Genomic DNA, 22,924 nt, shown 5'->3' with positions numbered 1-22,924 from the left:
TTAAACTATAATGGGTATAGTTTGGGAAACACTACACTATATTACAAGCTGAAGAACACTATATAGAAACAAGTATATAAACTATAATAGGTATAGTTTATGGAACACTACTCAATTTCACCTATTTAAGGATACACTACTAAGATAATTATTTAAGTATAATTATTTTACATTACAAAGTACACTACTACAAGGTAATACATACATATTTAAGTACAAGAGAATGCTAAAACATTACACGTAAACTAGTTAATACAGGGTTATGAGACACTACTTCGTTGTACCCAACATGGTACATGTTCAAGTCCTTTAAATTATAACCAGACTCTCCTGGAGGAAGAGTGTGAATTTGTGTATAGATCTATACGTTATTGAGAATCCCACACCTAAACTGTTAGCTACAGTTAGGCCGGCAAGCCTAGGGTGACAAATGCCATAACATTCCGATGCCTGAAAAACGTCGTAGAGGCCACTAGTCATTTTAGCATGGTTATATGAAACACACAATAGTATCAACTAAAACATTTTTTACGGGATTTACACTACTTCAATGGTTTTATTTTTATAATAGAACTACATTACAATACACTATTTTACAGGACAGCTGGTGGATTCCAGACACCTTCGTACAAAGGGTTTTCATACAAATACAGTACAATATACTATTTCCTTAATACAATACAACATACAATTCAGGGAAACATTCATGATATAGTTTTATTTATTAATAAGACTACAATATACTATTTCAAAGTACAGTAACAAACATACATTTTGGTCTGAAGGCTTAAGACTACGTTTCATTTACTAAAGAAAATATTGGATTTTCTAGAGGAACATAGTAACGTTTTTCAAAGAACAATGACAAGATTTCCATCACAAAAACATACTTATGAAATCACCAACTTAAATATTGATACACTTTCAAAATCACTTGTATTCTTAGGGAACCAGTAGACAGGTACACTACAGGTTTTTGAGAAGACGGAGCATTCATGGTGTCTTGTCTATAGTTTTTGTGATACATTTTGATTTTATACAAACAATGTCGCAAATACAATGTAAACAATAAATTATAAATGCAATGGTTGTTGTTACTTTGATTACTATTATGAAATTGTTGCGATACTACACATAACGTCCTCCGCCCCCGAACGTTTCTGCCGTTCCGGTTTGGGGGTGTGACAGATTAGTATCAGAGCATTGTTTATAGTGAACTAACTATATCAAACCTTGTAAGATATACAACTATAAATACAATGGGGCCGGAGTGCTCGGACTAAAATTATACTTTTAAAGTATAAGTATTTTATAAGAAGTATACGAACATGCATACATACCAGAAACTATTGGATTAGTGTTTAAGTCCATAACTATTTTGGTATGTACTTGACCCGATGGTGCATGGTCCTTTTGGGTTGCCTTCACTAAAGCAACTTGATTGGAGAAATAAATAGAGAGAGAGAGAGAGAGGTTATTGTGATTTATTAATATGTTATAAGAATAATATATTAAAGGAGAAATCATATTTCTTTAATTAATATTGGTCAATAATTAATTAGGAATTAATTTTGTGATCAAGTGTAATTAATTAAAATAGAGGGGCTGAATTGTAATTATGTGATAGTTAAAAAATAAGGTAAGGATTATCCTAAGTATAGGATGGACGAATTTAAGGTGATAATGCCTTAGAATTCGACTATGATAAGGATTCAAGGATTATCTTATGGGTTGCTTGGTAAGCAAGCAACTAGATAAGGATAATGACTGAAACCCTATCTGTACACCTATATAAACCCCCTTGGCACATGATTTCGTGTAAGACCTTCCCAAGGCTTCTTAGGGACGAATTCAATACCTCCCCTCTCTCCTCATATCTTCTCCATTTGCTCTTGGTGTTTGTAAGCCATTAGAGAAGTGACAATTGTGACTCTAAGCCTTCCAAAGTCAATACATGGAGATTTGGGATTGTTATTGCTACATAACAATCAAGGTAACATTATAAACCTATTCTTATGTTAATATGATCACTTAAATGCTAGAATTAGGGTCTATAGTCTTGGATAACTTGCATGTACAATAGAGAAACCTAGATCTAAGCATTAGGGTTTGTATGAGCACATAGGATGTCTTATGACCAAAACCCATCAGTGGTATTAGAGCCTAGCTTGGTTTCAATTGTATTGATGCATTACATGTTCAAAAAAATTCGTTTTTTGGTGTTTTGGAGGCTGGACTCACCGAGTCCATAGCTGAACTCGCCGAGTCCATTAGCTGAACTCGCCGAGTCCATGCAGGCTCGACGAGTCCAAGCCTGACTCGACGATTCAACTCGTCGGATGGAGGGTATCTCGGGTTTTCTTGCTGTTTTTGCTTATGGATAGTTACCTTTTCATGTTAGATCAATATTAATCCGATTATATGATATATTTGACTATAATTTTGATGTAATTGAAGATATTTATCAATTAATAAGATAATTGTTTCCTTATGTGATAATTGATTAATTATTTTGAGTAAATTGATAAATTGTTTTGCAAGAAATCATTAAATAAATCAAATATAGATAATTATGTGATTAAATGTTAATTTGAATTATTTGTTATTTGATCCTTGTTGTTATGAAAAGTTTCATATTTTGCCCTTTAGGTTTTATAGTTTAAATTTGAACCCAAAAGTTTGTTGTTTTGAAATTTAAATAGTTGAAACACTAATGTTTTGAAAAAGGTTTCAAAACTTGTCCTCAAGTTTTGGAATTTAAATTTTGATTAATAGTTTAATTGTGATGTATATTTAAATTCTAAACCTTAATGTTTTGAAATGTTTCAAAACTTGCCCTCAAGTTTTGGAATTTAAAGGTTGATTAAAAGTTTAATTAGGAATGTTAAATTCTAAAAATCTAGTAATATTTTGAAAAGTTCAATCACACCCTTATGGTTTTATTAATTAATTAAGGTGTATAATTAAAAGAAGTTTAATAAATCCATAAAAGTTTAGGTTTACAATTTAATTGAATTAAAAGTATAATTGTTAAATTAGACCACCTAGTATTTTAAAAGTGTAAAATACACCCTATACTATATATATCACATTAAAAGTCTAACATTATATATATGTATGAGTAAAAGTCATTCTTACCGTTAGTAGGCCTCATTCACGAAGCTGGTCTATAAGGGGTGTTTAAGGAAATTGCCTATAAAATGGTGATTGAATGGGTATCCACTCTTACCCACCGCACTCTTGACTAGTGGAGGGTCGTTAGCCGAACGGGTAGGATAGGACAAAACCTTCCATTATATGTATAATGAAATACAAAGTAACTAAATGTTTTTCAAATTCCCAATCTTAGTTACTTAGGCAAAAGTGAATTGATGCAATTCCATGAAATTACACTTTGTGCCCTTGCGAAGACGTTAATGGAGCGTGTGTGGTTTACCGGCACACTAAATGGTTCTAAGCAAAGGTAGCAAAGGGTGACTCAATGTTTGTCATAGTTCGGTGGAGCGTGTGTGGTTTACCGGCACATCGAATAGGTGACTGTAACATGTGAGGGCACCATGTAAGTTTGCATGGTTATTCACACCCGCTTTGTGATCCTCGGCATCCCAGTCACAAACAAGAGGGGCATATCGAGATATAAACATGCCATTGAAATGTTCAATGAATCTCAAAGGATCTAGTAGTTTTCGTAGATTTAAAACTTAAATTTATTTTTCGTTTTTCATGGTGGAAATTGGTGAATCGTCATTCACTTACCTTCAAATATTCTACAACTAGATTACGGCATCCCTTTTCTAGGTTGTAGCGTATTGTGTTGGGTCCTAGCCTTAGTATCTCATTTGGGTGATTTACTAAGGACTCAATCAATCAATCAACTAATTTGAATTTGTTTCTCCCGTTTTGTAGATGTCAAAGTTCGACAACCATGGTCTTCCCAAATCCCGTGGAACAAGCATTCCACATGAAGATGGTATTCCACGATTCGATTGAGGAACAAGATATCATGCTTCACTTCCTCCACCTCCTCTAATTGTTCTCCCTAACCCACAAGATCAGAGAATTGAAAGGTTCAACATCACTAAGGCCCTATTGGAAATGAAACATGAATATGGTAAATCCATGTGTGCCCACATTCTAGGAATGAAATCACACATCGATAGGTTGATTATGTTGGGTGTGTCATTCCCGAATGAGTTGGCTATAAATTGGGTTTTGCAGTCACTTCCTGAATCATATAATGAGTTCAAAAGAAAGTATTATATGATGGATCATGACGATAACCTCATTGACCTAACTTACATGCTCATTGCTGCTGATTCAGAAATGATTTGGCGAAGCAATGGAGCGTATTTGTTGGGAAAGCCAACCGACCATGCTTCTGATGACGTTCTAGGAGAACCAACCTGTGTTTGCTGCTAAGAGAAAGGGCGTTGGATAGAAGTCTGCCCCAAGAGCCTGAAAATTCCAAAGATGGGAGAGTCAAAGAGTATGACTGCGCTTCAGGTAAAATCCACTATCTAACTTCGTTAAGTTCCTATTCATTGATTCAAGTACATGATGTGATAAGATTAAATTGAAATGTTTTGCAGGATCGGTGAAAAGAAAGGAAGCTTGGTGAAAGAGCAAGATGAATCTAATCACAAGAAATGGATTTTGATCGCATGGACTTGAAGATTAGATTTTGAGCTTAAATAGTTATAATAGAGTTGTTAGAAATTTTCATTTTGAAATACATTGTTTTCAATGGATTTTGCATTGTAAGGACAAATGTTTTCCGTTGCTTTTATAAATAAAATAAATTTTGGTTTGACTTATTTATTTGTTTACTTCCTTGCAATGAAATCGTTATGAAAATTGATGTTTGAATGTTTTTTTTCAACAAATGGATATGATTCTAATGGAGAAAGTCGAGAATTTACCAAATAGGGAGAGTTTCTCATCACCCAAATTTCAATTGGACAGAAATTTGAAATCACACAACTTGGTTGCATGATGAATGAGAAATTTTATATTTGGAAATTAGACTAATTCGTTGACAAAGTGTCAAGTCAAAGGACTAGGAGATCGAGCACACAAAGTTGTGTGTTGATCAAGTCCACCATAAGAGTAACAAAGATATTCGTCATAATTTACTAAAGGTTTAGTAAATACGATTATACTCATAACATTAAGTGTAATTCGGAATTGATTAAAAAGGTTTAAATCAATAGCAGAACGAATAAGAAGAATCAAGTAGGCAGAAAGATAAAAGTTTCTCCATTCCAAGAAGAAGGGAGAGTAGCTTTTATGCTTTATGATAGGTCTTAATGATTAAGAACCATATCTCAATTGATCCTTTAAGTGAGTCTTACTACAATTGTATATTTAAGAAGAGGAATCTAGAATTAAAGAAATGGTTAAATCAAAAGGTCAATCATACTTCGTTCCAATAACAAGTCTTAAAGTTAAGATTGTGATAGTGAGTGAAAAGTCTTAAGAAGGTTTATAACATTCATCAAATATGGAAAGTTGTGATGTCTTGGATAAGATAAAGGCCAACTAGGACCATTTTATGAAGTGTTTTGATAAAAACTACACTAACTCTTGAATATTTGTTTTTCAAGAATTGTTTATTGACAAGAGAATCTTATATGTCAAGGAGCCAGTGGGAGTCTTAATGGTCTTGAAAGGTTTCAATAACAAATCAAATAAACCTTATCGATCATCACTAGCACACGAGTTGAGGTTTACAACCTATCGTGTTGACATTATTTTGATTCTGTGCTGTTCCAATTGAGTTAATTATGCATGTGAGTCCTATGAGTTCTCATTTTGAATGCATAAAAGGCAAAGCACCTTAATCAATGGAAGGTACATTGAATGGAAAAGGTGAGCTGCTTAACTACTTGGAAGACATGGTGGGCAGCTGTGCTACCATAAGGCAAGAAATCAAGATTAATAAATTTCGGTCCATATGAGTTTGAATTTGTTGTAAACTCTGGTTTTAACAAATTCACATGGATAGGAACAAATACACCGCTTTAAATCTAAGTGTCATAAGATTTCCTCCTTCATTAAAATGATTGTGAGTAAATGCTTTCACTAAGAAAGATTTTAAGAAGATAGTGATTGTAAAATTGCATTTTCGAATTTGATTATGGTTACGGTATCCCTTTCCGTGATTTGAATTCTGAGGTTTGGCAATTAGTCTTAATTGTTAAGACACGCATATGAACTATCTAAGGCAAAGGTGCATAAGTTCAAGGAGTTTTGATAAAGGATTATCAAAGTACTAAGTATTAGAAACATTGACTTAAGAAATTCAATAGGTATTGTTTTATGAAAGTTAAGATGTTTATGAATACATGTCTAAGCTAGTGGGAGCATAAGTGTTATGTTTTATAATAATCATCATGATAGTTGGAGCATAAATGTTATGATTGTATGATTATTAAGGCACGTACTGGAAGTTGGCAATATTAATTATAGAAAACAAGAGTTATACCTTGCAAAGTCGTAAGGATTGTAAATTTGTTTTTCTATAATTAAGGGAGAGAATATTATGCTTCATTTCAAATCTAAAGGCTTAGGTTGATAAATATTAATAAATTTAGTCAAAGGTACATAGTGTGTTCTTAAAATTTCGATTATGATTACGACATTCCTCTTCACAATTCGAATTTTGAGAACATAGCAAATAAAACATTTTGCATTATGTCCCATACACTTCGGGTATAGGATCGATTGCAAATTCTTTAATGTTTGACCATTCTAAAATTTTTCCAAATGTCTAGCGCATTTAGAGGGAAAAGGGACTAGAATTGGTTTTGACTGAAATAATTAAACAACTATCAAAGGACAATCCAAAGTTTGACGAGGATTGGTTGCTTGTGAGTAGTTGGAAGCATGGTATTGGATGGACCATATCGACATCATTACGAATAGATAAGATTCTATTAAGAATGAGTTGTTATATGGAAAATATGGAAGCATATCCATATTGGGAATTGAATATGGAAAATCTATGTCTAGATTTGAAACTTTTATGCAAAAGGATGTTCAAAGGAATGTACTTTGAGTAAGAGACATCATATCTAAGGAATTGTCTTGTAACAATCTCCGATAGAGGACTTTGTAATATCATTGGCAATAGTATTTGTGACTTTGGTGCAGTGACATTACGAAAGAATCATTGCATAGAATGTTAGAATCTAGCATATTCTATAAGTAGAAAGAATTTGATATTCTTTCACTTATAGAAAAGGATTTGGAGTTGTGAAATGAGAATGATTGGAAATGTGTTCAATTTGATCTATTTCACAAAGAAAGAACCATAGGTAAACATTGTCTGCATGCTAAGAGCATAGGACAAGTGTAATAATTCAAGTAAGAAGTTGATTACCCGAAACGACAAATAATGAGTAATCGATATGGTGATAAATAAAAGGAGTTTTATTTATACTCAAAGGTTTGAGGCCATATGGGATTAGTATTATTCTTGTGTTTCACTTTGCATGTTTTGACTTCCTAAATAATTTAATTGGTTAAGAACAGTAAAATTATTCGAATGGGCCATAGTTGTTCATATGTTGGAAGTAGGTATGAATGAAGACTGTCGTAAATTGGTGTGTGGATTGTCTAAAAGAGTATTAGACATAAGCAAATGTTTTCTGCAATGTTCATGAGTGCTTATGAATATGAACTTGAGCATTGGATTAAACCCACACTCACTTAAATCACTCCATGAACTGTATCACGAGTGATTGGTGAGACGATAACATCTTATATTCTTGACACCGAGATGTGTGAGTTGTATCATGCTAATCGGTTGCACATTGATAATATGAAAACACACTAGTAACTTGGTGTTATAAAAAATATTGTTGTGTGTGATTCGGTGAGTGAGTGCAAGCAAGCATTTTATCAAAGTTTATTCGTTCCTTTTATCCAAAGTAGGACAAACGCGATATCTTTGGCCCCCTCGATGGTTTAGTGATGACAAACGTAAATGCTCGGCCGGGATAGTGCTACTTTGATTTGTTCAATTAGTCACTCGTCATAAATCGGAGATCGAGAAATAGTACAAAGAGAATGATTAGAAATCATGTCTTACGATATCTAGAATGGAGGAATATATGATCCCTTATCTAAGGACACGCGTATCTGATAGGATTAGAGTTGACAGCGGCTTTGGAAAGCTACGATTGCATATCAGGATCTGAAGTCATACGCAGAATAGTTATTAGACTTATCCAAGTGGGAGACTGTTGGATTAGTGTCTAAGTTCATAACTATTTTGGTATGTACTTGACCCGATGGTGCATGGTCCTTTTGGGTTGCCTTCACCAAAGCAACTTGATTGGAGAAATAAATAGAGAGAGAGGTTATTGTGATTTATTAATATGTTATAAGAATAATATATTAAAGGAGAAATCATATTTGTTTAATTAATATTGGTCAATAATTAATTAGGAATTAATTTTGTGATCAAGTGTAATTAATTAAACTAGAGGGGCTGAATTGTAATTATGTGATAGTTACAAAATCAGGTAAGGATTATCCTAAGTATAGGATGGACGAATTTAAGGTGATAATGCCTTAGAATTCGATTATGATAAGGATTCAAGGATTATCTTATGGGTTGCTTGGTAAGCAAGCAACTAGATAAGGATAATGACTGAAACCCTATATGTACACCTATATAAACCCCCTTGGCACATGATTTCGTGTAAGACCTTCCCAAGGCTTCTTAGGGACGAATTCAATACCTCCCCTCTCTCCTCATATCTTCTCCATTTGCTTTTGGTGTTTGTAAGCCATTAGAGGAGTGACAATTGTGACTCTAAGCCTTCCAAAGTCAATACAAGGAGATTTGGGATTGTTATTACTACATAACAATCAATGTAACATTATAAACCTATTCTTATGTTAATATGATCACTTAAATGCTAGAATTAGGGTTTATAGTCTTGGATAACTTGCATGTACAATAGAGAAACCCAGATCCAAGCATTAGGGTTTGTTTGAGCACATAGGATGTCTTATGACCAAAACCAATCAGAAACATTATCACAGTAAGAACTACATAAAAGTATTTGGATGAGTTGGACACTATGGTTACACCTGGATAGTTATGTAATCATATCTAGGATAAATATAGCCTGATCAACTATATTTATTTGAGATACGTCCAACATGTGTTTAGGAGTGATTGTGGTGTTGCAACAAGTGTGAAACTTACCAACTCTATACAAAGGAACACTAGAATCAAACATAAAGTTTAAATACTATAGGGGTATTTTATAGCACTATAACACTAGAATTAAACACATGAAAACAAAGGACCCTTTCTGGTAGGCCTATAATTACTAAGTGCATACGTAAGAGTTATCTATAATTAAGATTTATTAGACTTAGAATTAGTGATTTAGCTTTATTTTCTATTCCTTGTTTGGTTGTGGACTTAGGGTAGGATCACTTATACGAAGGTCTATTTGGTCTTGGTTATATATAATTTGTATACACTATGTGGTTATAGGGGCACCTCGTGTGAGTCACACTATACAAATTCGTTCCAAGTGTTGCTATAAATTTCATGAAATGAAATGACGATTCTTTACTTATATTAGTAGACTTCCACTGTAAATCTCTTAATAGAACACTATAACCGTCAGGATAAGATATACCTTGTTCATTATCACCTGAATCATGACTACTATAGAGAACTTATAATAATTTTTTCTTAAATCATTATAGAGAAAGATGCCTCCATAGAAGTCCAACAGAAACAAAACAATCCGCCGATGAATCCACCACCACCACCACCTCCTTAGTATGACCCTGCTATATTCCCAGCAGCAGTAACTGCCACTGTGGCAGCAGCCATGACACATATCAATGCAAGTGGCGCTAGTAGGGTGGGTAGTGGTGCCAATCCTTCTATCCACGGAGATAGTCATGGACACCCAAGGGAGTGTTCCTATAAAGACTTCACGGGCGCTAAAACCAGATCCTTTGATGGCACCAGAGGTGTCATTGCCTTAACACACTGGTTCGAGAAGACTGAATCAATATTTAAAATCTGTGCGTGCCCCGAAACTAGCAAAGTGAACTTTGTAGCATGCAATTTCATAGACAGAGCCCTCTATTGATGGAACATCCAAGTTAAGTTGCCAATGCCATGGGTTGGGATGACTTAAAGGAACTAATGCTAGCATAATAATACCCAAGGGGGGGGGGGGGGGGGGAGTTGCAAAAGCTAGAGTAGGAGCTCTGGGGTCTGATGATGAAGGACTCTGATATTGTTGCATACATTTTAAGATTTAGTGACCCAACTATTCTGTGTCCCAAGATGGTTACCCCGGAAAGTAAGAAAGTCTAGAAGTATATCTAGGGACTATCTCCTAAGATCCCAGGGAACGTAATAGCTGCAAATCCACTTACTTTCGACAACACTAAGCGTCTGGCACATACCCTCGTAGATCATGGGGTTTGTCAAGGATTCATGACAGCCGTCCCCGAGCCACCCAAAGAACGTGGTGGAAAGAAGAAATTCTAGAACAAAAGAAAGGGACAATCATCGCAGGAGTCCTCAAAGAAGCAACAAATAGTGGCAGTTCAAGATGATACTATTCCTGCTGTTGTTCCGACTGCCTAAATACCTCCCAATCACTATGCTGGGAACCTACCGAAGTGCAACAAATGCAATTTCCATCACTACGGATCCTGTCGGGATATGCATTGCGATAACTACAACATGAAGGGGAACACTGCACGTTTCTATAAGGCATCGACACAATCAAACATCCAGACTCCCGGAACTGGAGTAAGCCAGGCCTGCTATGGGTGTGGTGAAACAGGGCACTACAAGAGGGATTTCCCGAAGACAAAGAATGTCGGTGGTACGGGAAGCATACTGGCCATTGGACATGAGGAAGCAATAATGGATCCTATAGTGGTCACATGTACGTTTCTCCTCTTACTCTTATTCATGCATACTATTTAATAGTGGTGCGCAGAGGAGTTTCACGAGCCACTAATTTAAACACCTTCTTAAACAAAATCAACAATCTTTAAATGAAACATTCACCGTCGAGATGGAAAACAGAAAGACAGAGAGCAGTAACGACATATACATAGGCTGCACCCTCACTCTAAAGGAATCTTCCTTTCAAATCAACCTAATGCATGTGTCAATAAAAACCTTCGACATCGTCATCGACATGTATTGGTTAAGTCTGCAGTGTGCTGATATTCTATGCTACGAGAAGGCGATTCATCTTAATCTGCCAAGTGGTGAAACTCTCATCATTTACGGAGACAAACCCAGTACGAACCTTCGCATCATGTCTTGCATCAAAGCCCAAAAATATCTGCGCAAGGAGTATCACATATTCTTAGCTCACATAGTGAAAGAGAAAAAATATGTAAAACACCTTGAAAGCATTCCTGAAGTCTATAATTTTCCTGACATCTTTCCCGAGGATCTCCCAGGAATTCCTCCTGAATGCCAAGTCGAGTTCTGAAGCGAATTAATTCCCGGAGATACCCCCGTAGCCAGATCCTCGTATTGTCTAGCACCATCAGCTGCAGGAATGATCCAGCCAACTAAACGAACTACTCAGTAAGGGATTCATTTGACCGAGCTTCTCACCCTGGGGAGCACCGGTCTTGTTCATGAAGAAGAAGTGTGGATCTTTCCTAATGTGTATAGATTACCACAGACTAAACAAGCTTACCATAAAGAACTGGTACCCTCTACCGTGGATAGACGATCTATTTGATCAACTCCAAGGAGCAACCTGCTTTTCAAAAATCGACCTAAGATCGGGGTACCACCAATTACGAGTCCAGAAGAGTGATGATCCCAGGACAACATTCTAAACTCATTTTGGTCACTACGAGTTTGTAGTGATGCCCTTCGGTCTAACAAATGCACCCAAGATATTCATGGACCTAATGAATCGGGTATGCCGTTCCTTCCTAGCCAAATTCGTGATAGTATTCATAGATGATATACTTATCTATTCATGAAGCAAAGAGGAACATAGCCATCACCTGAGACAAGTTCTAGAAACATTAAGGGCGGAGAAGCTATATGCGAGATTTTCAAAGTGCAAGTTTTGGATTAGGAAGGTAAATTTCCTTGGTCACGTGGTCAGCGAGGAAGGCATACACGTGGACCACTCCAAAATAAAGGCAATTGAGAATTGGTCGACACCAAGAACGCAAAAAGAGATCCGTCAATTTCTAGGACTTGATGGCTATTACTGTAGGTATATACAAAACTTCTCGAGGATCGCTAAACCACTTACCACCCTGACTCAGAAAGGATTAACCTTTAGCTAGGGAGATAAACAAGACACGCCATTCCAAACACCGAAGCGAGACATGTGCAGCACACCTATCCTATCTCTTCCAGAAGGTATAGAGCATTTCGTTTGTATATTGCGATGCATACAACCAAGGGCTAGGTTGTGTGCTTATGCAACGAGGAAATGTTATTGCCTATGCCACAAGACAGCTAAAGGAACACGAGGTCAATTACACCGCACATAACCTTGAGTTGGGAGCAGTAGTGTTTGCTTTGAAGATCTGGAGGCACTAGCTTTATGGTACAAAGTGGACCATCTTCACCGACAACAAAAGTCTTCAACACATACTCGACCAAAAGGAGCTTAACACGAGACAAAGACGATGGGTAGAACGACTTAATGACTATGAATGCGAGATTTTTTATCATCCCAACAAGGCCAATATAGTAGCTGATACCTTTATTCGAAAGGAGTACTCAGGTTTGAGAGTAAAAGCACTAAGCATGACCATCAATTCACATCTGTCCACACAAATTAAAGAGGCTCAGCTGGAAGCCTTAAAGCCTGAAAATGTGGCGGATGAAGCCTTAAGAGGAATGGAGAAGAATTTAGAGATCAAGGGAGACATATTTAGTTATCTCATGAATTAGATCTGGACACCAAAGTTCGGTGGGTATAGGGACGTTATCATGAATGAAGCACACAAGACTCGATACTCCATTCACCCAGGTTTAGAAAAGATGTATTTGAACCTCAAGAAACTTTATTGGTGGCCGAACATGAAAGCAGATATTGTACCTAGGTGGGCAAGTTCCTAACTTGCGCCAAAGTCAAGGTAGAACATCAAAATCCCTCAGGTTTAGTACAACCACTAGAAATACCTTAGTGGAACTAGGAGCAGATTACAATGAATTTCATAACCAAGTTACCCAAGACAATGAGTGGTCTCGACACCATCCAGATGATTGTAGACAGGTTAACCAAGTCCACACACTTCCTACCAATCAAAGAAACACACAACATGGAGAAACTGACCAGAACTTACATAAGAGAGATAGTACGACTAAACAGTTTGACAATATCTATTATCTCTAATTGAGACAGTAGATTCACCTCAAGGTTCTGGCAGTCAGTACAGAAAGCTCTGAAAACTAGGTTGGACATGAGTATAGCTTACCACCCAGGGTTTCGTCTAGTGGGATCACCAGGGTTTCGTCAGATAGCACTTTTTCAGGTATGGTGCTGAGCTCTCGGGGTAGATTAAGTTTGTAAGCTACAGGACGATTCTGGCGAGAATCTCAAAAGGCCCTATGTATCTTGGATTCAGCTTTCAACGCTTCCCAAAGCGTATCGTGCCCTTCCAGGGTGAGACTTTAAAAAGGACTCGGTCTCCCACCAGGAATTCCAAAGGTTTTCTTCGTTTGTCTGCGTAGCTTTTCTGTCGATCCCTGGCAGCTTTTAATCGTTCGCGGATCTATACAATCTTCTCGGTCGTTTCTCGAATGATCTCTGGACCAATGAGAGCGCTATTAGGAAATTATCCTTTAGCTAACTGAGTGTCACCCACCTCAGCCCAGCACAGAGGGGACCTGCACTTTCGGCCGTAGAGGGCTTTGAACGTGACTGCCTTGATGCTTATGTGATAACTGTTATTGTAAGAAAACTCTACAAGGGGTAAGTCGGTATCCCATGCCTTACCAAAGTTAATCACACAGGCCCGCAACATGTCCTCCAGGGTTTGTATGGTCCTTTCACTTTGCCCATCGGTCTACGGATGGTAGGCTGTACTCATGTCCAACCTCATCCCTAAGGAGCTTTGCATTGATTGCTAAAATCTCGAAGTAAACCTACTATCTCTATCAGAGATAATAGATTTAGGGACACCATGCAACCGTAATATTTCCTTAATGTATGTTCTTGTGAGTTTCTCCATCTTGTCTGTTTCTTTGATGGGTAGGAAGTGTGCAGACTTGGTTAATCTGTCGACGATGACCCATATGGTATCCAACCCACGAGTTGTCCTGGGTAGCTTAGTTATGAAATCCATAATGATCCATTCCCACTTCCAATCCGGTATCTCCAGTTGCTGTAAAAGACCTGATGGCTTCTGGTATTCAACCTTGACCTTCGCGCAGGTAAGGCATTTGCTCATGAAGGTAGCAATCTTCGCTTTCATATTAGGCCACCAGTATAACTTTTTGAGATCTAGATATATCTTATCTGAACCTGGGTGAACGGAATATCGGGTGTTGTGTGCTTCCTTCATGACCAAGTCTCTGAAACCACCGTGAAGCGGCGTCCCGATTTGGTTCATGAGTTAATAGGCTCCATCACCCTTGATCTCCAAGTTCTTATCCATTCCACGTAAGGATTCTCCCGCCACATTCTCAGGTTTTAAAGCTTCAAGCTGAGCCTCCTTAATCTGTGCGGATAGATGCGAATGGATAGTCATTGTTATCGACTTGGCCCTTCGACCAAAATACTCTTTTCTACTTAAGGCGTCTACTACTACATTGGCTTTTCCCGGGTTATAGCGAATCTCGCAGTCGTAATCATTGAGTAGCTCAACCTACCATCATTGTCTCATATTGAGCTCCTTTTGGTTCAGTATGTGTTGGAGGCTTTTGTGGTCAGTGTATATTGTGCTCTTCGTACCATACATGTAATGTCTCCGGATCTTTAAAGCGAATATGACCGCTCCTAATTCGAGGTCATGCGTGGTGTAGTTGATCTCGTGTGTCTTCAGTTGTCTCGAGGCATAGGAGATGACCTTACCTCGTTGCATGAGGACACAACCGAGCCCTTGGTTTGATGCATCGCAGTATACCACAAAATCTTTGGTCCCTCCGGGAAGGGAAAATACCAGTGCGGTGCATAGAGCTTGCTTCAGGATCTGGAATGCCTTCTCCTGTTTCTCTTCCCAGACAAATGTTACGCCCTTCTGTGTCAACATGGTAAGAGGTTTCACAATCTGAGAGAAGTTCTGAATGAATCTGCGATAGTAGCCAGCGAGGCTTAGAAATTGACGAATTTCTGTAGGCGTCTTCGGTGCTGACCAGTTCTCGATAGCTTTCATCTTGGATGGGTCCACATGGATTCCTTCCTTACTAACCATGTATCCTAGGAATTCAACTATTCGGATCCAAAATTCGCACTTATAGACCTTTGCGTATAACTTCTCCGATCGTAGGGTTTCTAAGACTCGTCGTAGATGATTCCTGTGTTCTTGATCACTCCTAGAGTAGACGAGTATATCATCAATAAAGACGATGAAGAACTGATCTAAGTATGGACGACACACCCTATTCATCATGTCCATGAACAATACAGGTGCGTTAGTGAGCCCGAAGGGCATCACTACGAACCTGTAGTGCCCGTAACGAGTTCGGAAGGCTGTTTTCAGATCATCCTCCTCAATGACTCGTAACTGGGGATACCCGAACCTAAGATCAATCTTGGAAAAGTAACTCGCCCCTTATAGTTGGTTGAATAGGTCGTCTATACGAGGATGAGGGTAGCGGTTTTTGACCGTGAGTTTGTTGAGCTCCCTATAATCGATGCACATACGGAACAATCCGTCTTTCTTCTTCACGAACAAGACCGGAGCTCCCCAGGGTGAGAAGCTCGGTCTTATAGAGCCCTTGCTGAGCAGCTCGTTAAGTTGACTGGATAGTTCTTGCATCTCGGCAGGCGCTAAACGATAGGGCGACTTAGATATGGGGGTAGCTCCTGGGATTAGGTCGATTCTGAACTCAACCTGATGTTTGGGAGGTAAACCTGGAAACTCCTCTAGAAAGATGTCCAAGAAATCGCATACAACAGGGATGTCTTTTGGATCTCCCGCTTTCTGGCTTGTGTCGACAACGTGAGCAAGGATTGCGCGATATTCCTTATGTACTTATGGGCTTGAATACTTGAGATGATGCGAAGGTTCGTACTGGGTTTGTCCCCGTAGATTAATAGGGTTTCATTATTCCATAGATTCAGATGGATTGCTTTATCGACACACATAATACTAGCACGATGGATGCTCAACCAATCCATGCCTACGATGACATCGAAACTTTTGATAGATACTGGTATGAGGTCGATTGGGAATGAAAGATCATCTAGTGTGAGAGTGCAACCTATGTAGATTTCGTTAGAGCTCTCTGTCTTTCCGTTAGCTATTTCTACTACGAATGTTTGTTTTAGGGGTTGTGTGGTTTGCTTAAGTAAGTGTTTAAAGTTTTGGTTTATAAAGCTTCTTTCTGCTCCCCTATCAAATAAGACACATGCATAAGAGTTGTTGAGAAGGAACGTACCCGTGACTACTGTGGGGTCCGCTACTGCTTCGTTGTGGCCAATAGCAAGTAGTCTTCCTGTTCCTCTCGTATTCGCGGCCTTCGGACAGTTTTTCTTGAAATGGCCAACTTCACCGCAGCCATAGCAGGCCTGGCTCACTCCTGAACCAAAAAATTGAGAAATGGGTTTGGGTTGGGATCTGCAAAACCGGACGGTATGGCCCTTCCGGCCGCAGTTGGTGCAGTGCAATTCACGGAAGGGGCCGTTGTGATGGAAGGGGCACGTGGGGCACTTGGGTAGGTCGCCAATATAGGTTTTTGCTGGTACAGGGGTAGCAGGAGTGGTGAAAGCATGGATAGCCACAATTTGTTGGTCTTCGGAGGTGGTTAGAGTTTTTTTGCCGTTCTTCTGATCCCAACGCTTCCTCTTTTTGTTAGTTGATTTGGGTGGTGCAGTGGTAGTTGTGGTTACTGATGCTGGAGTAGAAGGAGTTTCATGATCAATCAACCTGTGAGCCAACTCTTTGGTGCTGTCAAAGGTTGTCGGATGTGAAGATAGAACGTTTCCTTGATACGGGGGCACTAAACCCCAAATGTATCGTTCGATTTTATTGCTCTCAGAAGAAATCATGTTAGGGCACATAGCCACCAGGTCACAGAACCTGGCCATATAAGTCACTATATCTGTCTCGTTCATCTTGAGGTTCCAGAGTTCCTCCTCAAGCTTCTGAACCTCACCTCTAGGGCAATACCCCTTTCTCAGTAGGTCCTTTAGTGTATCCCAGCCCATGGCATTGGCTGTTACTAAGGAGAGTGCATTGACATGGCCATTCCAACATGTCAGGGCCCTTTCAGTGAAGGTGGCAGCATCGAACTTGATTTTGCTCTCTTCGGGGCATGAGCACATTTCGAAAACAGCTTCGGCTCTTTCGATCCATTAGGACAGAGCAAGGATTCCTCCGGTCCCATTGAAGAATGTTGGTTTACAGCTCATGAAATGTTTATAAGTACAGCCCTGTGCACGTGGGGGAACTTCACCATGTCTGGAGTTGGTGCCCATTCCGGCTCCACTAGCATTGCCGAAATTCATTTGGGCCATAGCGGCCATTACAGCTGTGATTACAGCCGTTTGGAATATCACAGGATCAATCTGTGGAGGAGGGGGTGGTGGAGGTGGAGTTTGAGCTGCTGGTCTGCCTCTGTTTGGGAGCTTGCGGGGAGGGATCTTTTATTGAAAGTTCATAGAGATAATGACAGTAGTGAGAATCAATTGTATATATACTGAGAGCATTTCATGGACTAGACCATAGCACAACTATCAGATTGAGTCACATTAATAGAGTAGATAACTGCCAATATTACTGATATTAATGATGTAATATGAGTTCGGGAAAAGTGACCTAATAGTAGGTCTTACATCAAATCATAAGGAAAATGTTGGTAGCTTAGAGGTCTAATTAGAGTCCTTTCAAAGTTAGGAACGTTTACAAACAAGTGCTCTACCGAGCATAGAAAGAGAAAGGCTATTCCTTAAACAAAAGGGAAAGACAAGTAGATATCTTCTACTGATGGCGGGTATTCGTTGGGCGAACCCTAAGATCAGACAGTTGGCGAACAACTTCCTGAAGGTGTCTTTCCTGAACCCTCTAACGTGCTCGGAGCTCCCTAATTTCGTCTCGGGATGCAGCTAGCTATTGCTACAGAACCTCATTGGTCCCCCTAGTCCTATCCATGGCTTCTTCCAATTGGCAGATGCGGGCAGTGTTAAGGCTGGAGTTAGCATCAATTTCCACGACTCTGCCGATGGCTGCTTGACCTTGTTCAGTGTTCCTGGCGATCCTATGAACCATGATGGGCAGGACTAGGTCAGCTGATCCTCCTTCGCTTATGTTGTAGAAGTTTCGATCTCTGTTGAAAGGTATAGGCTGACCCTACTCCTCGCTCCATTGGTTTAGGGTTATTGCCCACATGGGAGTGGGGCCTTGAAATATCGAACGGGGGTTAGGGTTTGGAGCTAGTGTGGGCAGGTTGTTGACTTCTAGCTCAGAGTCGGAGTCATCTAAAAAGCCTTCAGCACGGTGATCATCCAAAGGGATCGGGTGATCATCTTCTGGTTCCTCATCTAGCCATCCCCCATTGCCTTGGTTCGGATAATACGGATTGTCGGCATGGTGGAAGCCAACCATGTTATCTATGCGAGAATGGGGAAAGAAGGTTAATAGACTTACTAATCTAGAATATTTATAAGATGATCGTTACTAGTTGACCCAATACTTGCACAATGCATACTAATTATATGTAGCTGAAGCAAGATAGTCCTTCGAATAAGCGACCCTAACTCCAGACCCCCAATCAAACAAGAGCAGGAAATGAAGCAAAGGTCAAAGATTATGAGTCTATAGCGCCCTAGTCACATGTAACCGTGATGTATCCACTTAGCAACTATTGTCCTACTAGTAATGAACCTTTTTATTATCACATATGTAGTTAGTAGAGTACAGAATACTCCTATATTATTCTTGTTCTTGTGGTAGTGTTGGTATGTTTTAGACTTGTTGCAACACCACAATCACTCTTAGGCACATGCTAATCACTCCTAGAGAGATGTAGTTGATCAGGCTACATCCACCCAGGTGTGAGTATATGTCTCTAAGGTTAATTGTGCTGTTCAACAATCTTTAATACTTCTGTTCTATTCTAGAATGATACTGACCCTTTGTATTGGTGAATGTATATATACATACTTAATTAAACATTTTAGTATTTAAAAGTATATATTCTTGGTCAGAGTGTTTTAGTCCCTATGTGTTTATAGTTCGTATATCTTTCATGGGTTGATATACTTGATTCACTATAAACAGTGCTCTGATACCAATCTGTCACACCCCAAAACCGAGAACGGTGGAATACGTTCTGGGGTGGAGGATGTCATGTAAAGTATCATAACATTTTCATAATAGTAAAAACAAACGACAACAACCATTTCATTAATATAGTAAATTTTAGATACAAGCATGTTCGGTACAGTTGATAGACACCAAAAGTATAACAAAAATAAAAGATGAGTCTTTTATATGCTACATCTTCCCAAAAGCTGCACAATACCTCTCTATCTTTGACCTGAGGATACAAGTTATTTTGAAAGCGAGTATCAGCATAAAGCTGGTGAGTTCATAAGATTTTAGTGTCATTTCTTGTATAAAAGTGTTTACAATCAAGTAATATAAAAGCTGAAATAAATGTTGGGAGTAGTAGAAATCCCTAGAAAATTCTATATTTTCTAGTTTTCGATATATGTAAGTTAAATCCACTGAGTGTGTAAAAGTATTTTCATTGAGACCATCAGTGCTAAAATAAGGTAGTATGTTTCATACAAGTAGCGTAGCTGAGTAAAAGTATTGCTGATTTACTATAGTAGTGTAGCAACTTCAATGTATGTTCATTTACTTCGGGAATTAACTTAGACTTTAATTCTTAGTGTGTTAATTTGGATATGGATATGATTTCTCATGTAGATAAACTGAGTAATTATAAAGGGTCCGATGACCTTCCCGGTCATCCGCAGTGTAGTGATGTAGTGCCATCCCTGGGCTTAGTCGGCTCGGACTGTAATTAACAGTCGGGATGTAATTGCGTCCGTCCTGTATAGATCTATACATGTGGTGTTGCTTTCCTTTCGGGAAGCCCTGGTTACATGGTATTTGTGTAGAAGAGTATCGTATAGAGGATTAGTGTGTTATATTCTGGATTAGTACATTCTCTTGTATTATAGTATAGTAACTTATAGTATAGTATAGTGAGTGTTTTCTTAATTGTGTTTTAACTCGTGTTGGTGGTAATTATAGCGAATATCATAGTGATAGAGGTAACGAGCAGTAGTATTAACAATACATATTATAGTTATATAGAGTGTAGAGTCCCATGCCTTTGATATGAAAAGGTATTATATAAGATGAAGACTTTCATATCTAACACAATATGTATGATATATAAGTAAGAAATCAACGACAGTCGGACGGATAACAATACACCCTAAGACCACAATCAAACAAGAACAGGAAATAAGGTGAGTTATCGGTCCTAAGTCCTTCAAGTCTTGTTTATATAAATATATTGATGTCGATATAATTTAAAAGAAGAGTAATTTAAATACAACTTGAATGTAGTTTAACAACAATTTAGTCTCGAAAAAAGAATTTGATGAATATTTAAGACAGTTTTATTGACAAATAGCTAAAAGTATAGAAAATCCTTTTTGGTTGTAAGTTATAAATCACATATGATTAGTAACTATAATTTGTTGCATTTACTTGTATCCCCCTCCCCTAAAGCATGTAAAAACATTTAAAAAGGTTAATTAAGGGGTATGAACTCACCGGACGAGGAATGTGTCGACTAGGATGCTAAACGTCAGATCGAGGCTTGAAAACGTGTGAGGTTCCTATGTAATATTAAATGATACACAAATGTATCTAATTAGACTTTAAATCACTAATTAATTGAGGATATACACTTCTAGTCCTGAAAACACTTCATTTCAAGTGTTTGGAGGGGCCCGGGTGACATATATGGACACATATATGGCTCGGATATGGAGTTTACTCTTCAAGAGTAAACTCTTAGAAGAGTTTTCGGCCCTAAACACCACATCCTCATGAGTTTACGGCCGTAAAATCATGAGTGGTGTTCTTAAGTGCTAAATGGTCTTATATGATTTGAGGGGTGATGCTAGGTTTTGTTCCAGGGCATTAGAAAGGGATTAAATCAATCATAAGGACCATTTGATGAGTTTACGGCAGTAAACTATGATTTTACCGTCATAAACTCTCACCCACTCAATTCTTATGTGTAACAATTGGTAAAAATAGGAACAATCGTACGATGCTATGTTTTGATTATTAAACAATTTGAGTATTTTATCAAGAATGGTTGAAAGAATTTAACCTCTTTTATTTAAATAAGTTCTTGTGAAATATAAAACAAGTAACTAACGATAATTTCGTTATGATGTATGACTACAAACCATCACCGGTTTGTGAAATTAGCATATAACATCATTTAAACGCAACAAACTCAATTTTTGTATCAACATGTCTCTAGTTGATAAGTAAGTTAGGTTCTATGTAAAACGTTTGCTTAATAGATGTGAAGGATCTAAATTTGACAAATATACGAACCAAAGTGACAAAACGTGTTTAACGATATGGTTAACCGGTTAAATGTCACGAAATTATACATTGCTCAATAAATTTTATATTTAAATAAATTAAAATATAAAATGAATTATTATAAGGTATAATTAAAATGTATTTAAGTGTTTTTGAATAAAAAAAATAAAACATAAACATTAAAGTTCAAATACACAAAAACTACATTGTTATTTTATACTAACTATACATGTATGTATTTGTATATATGTATTATTATCTAGTGAATGACTAGTTATGAGTCATGAATTAAAGTGATTTCATGTAAGTTTTATGATGTCTAAATCAATTAAGATAAGAGAATTGGTGGAGATAAGTGCCAACTTAACTAATAAGTGCTTAATCACTTAAGACATTTTACTAAGAATGCTTATTAATCCCTCTTCTAATTTTCGAGATTAAGACCTTCCCTCTCCTTAACTTGAAATCCTAACTAACTAAATAACTAGTAGTTAGTTAGTTAACTAACTCTATCTCTAAACAACCACCCAAGCAAGTGGCTAGACAAGATCACATCACTTAAACTCACATCCCATCACAAGCTAGTCTAGGTTTTGTCCCCTTATCCTCTTCCACTCTTTTCTCCTTCATAATCACGAAATTTCATCTTCATTTTACCCTCATTTGACCAGCAAATACTCCAGGGAATTTCTCTCAACCTTCATCTCATTTTCAAGCACAAGAACTTCCTTCCAAAGCCATCAAAACCATGAACTAAAGGGTTGCTGTCCCTTTTGTGTTTCAGCCACCATTTCACCCATCTACACCTTTATTTTTCTTGATATTTTTACCACCAAATACCCCTGGAAGTTACTTGTTTTGATACTCAAAATTATTGATTCAAAACAGTGAGTAAACTACCATTTTTCTTGCTCTTTTGCTGTGAAATTTTCGTGACAGCAACATAGCCAAAAGAGTGGCTGTTTTGGAGCATCAAACCAACAACCAAAAGTTCATCTTCAACCTTCCATTCTTCAAGTATTCACATAAGGTGAGTTCATAGCCCTACATTTTCATGTTTTCTTCAAGTTTTAAGGGGGGGAATACAAGTTAGAACACTAAACATAACTTAAATTTAAATGACAGCTTTCTACAGAAAAGTTGAGTCCTGTTCACAGACTGTTTTGACCATCTTAAACTT

Source organism: Lactuca saligna, chromosome 4 (assembly GCF_052625555.1).
Source record: "Lactuca saligna cultivar CGN05327 chromosome 4, ASM5262555v1, whole genome shotgun sequence".
Taxonomy (NCBI): domain Eukaryota; kingdom Viridiplantae; phylum Streptophyta; class Magnoliopsida; order Asterales; family Asteraceae; genus Lactuca; species Lactuca saligna.
The sequence above is the reverse complement of the archived record's forward strand: the minus strand, read 5'-3'. Positions refer to the sequence as shown.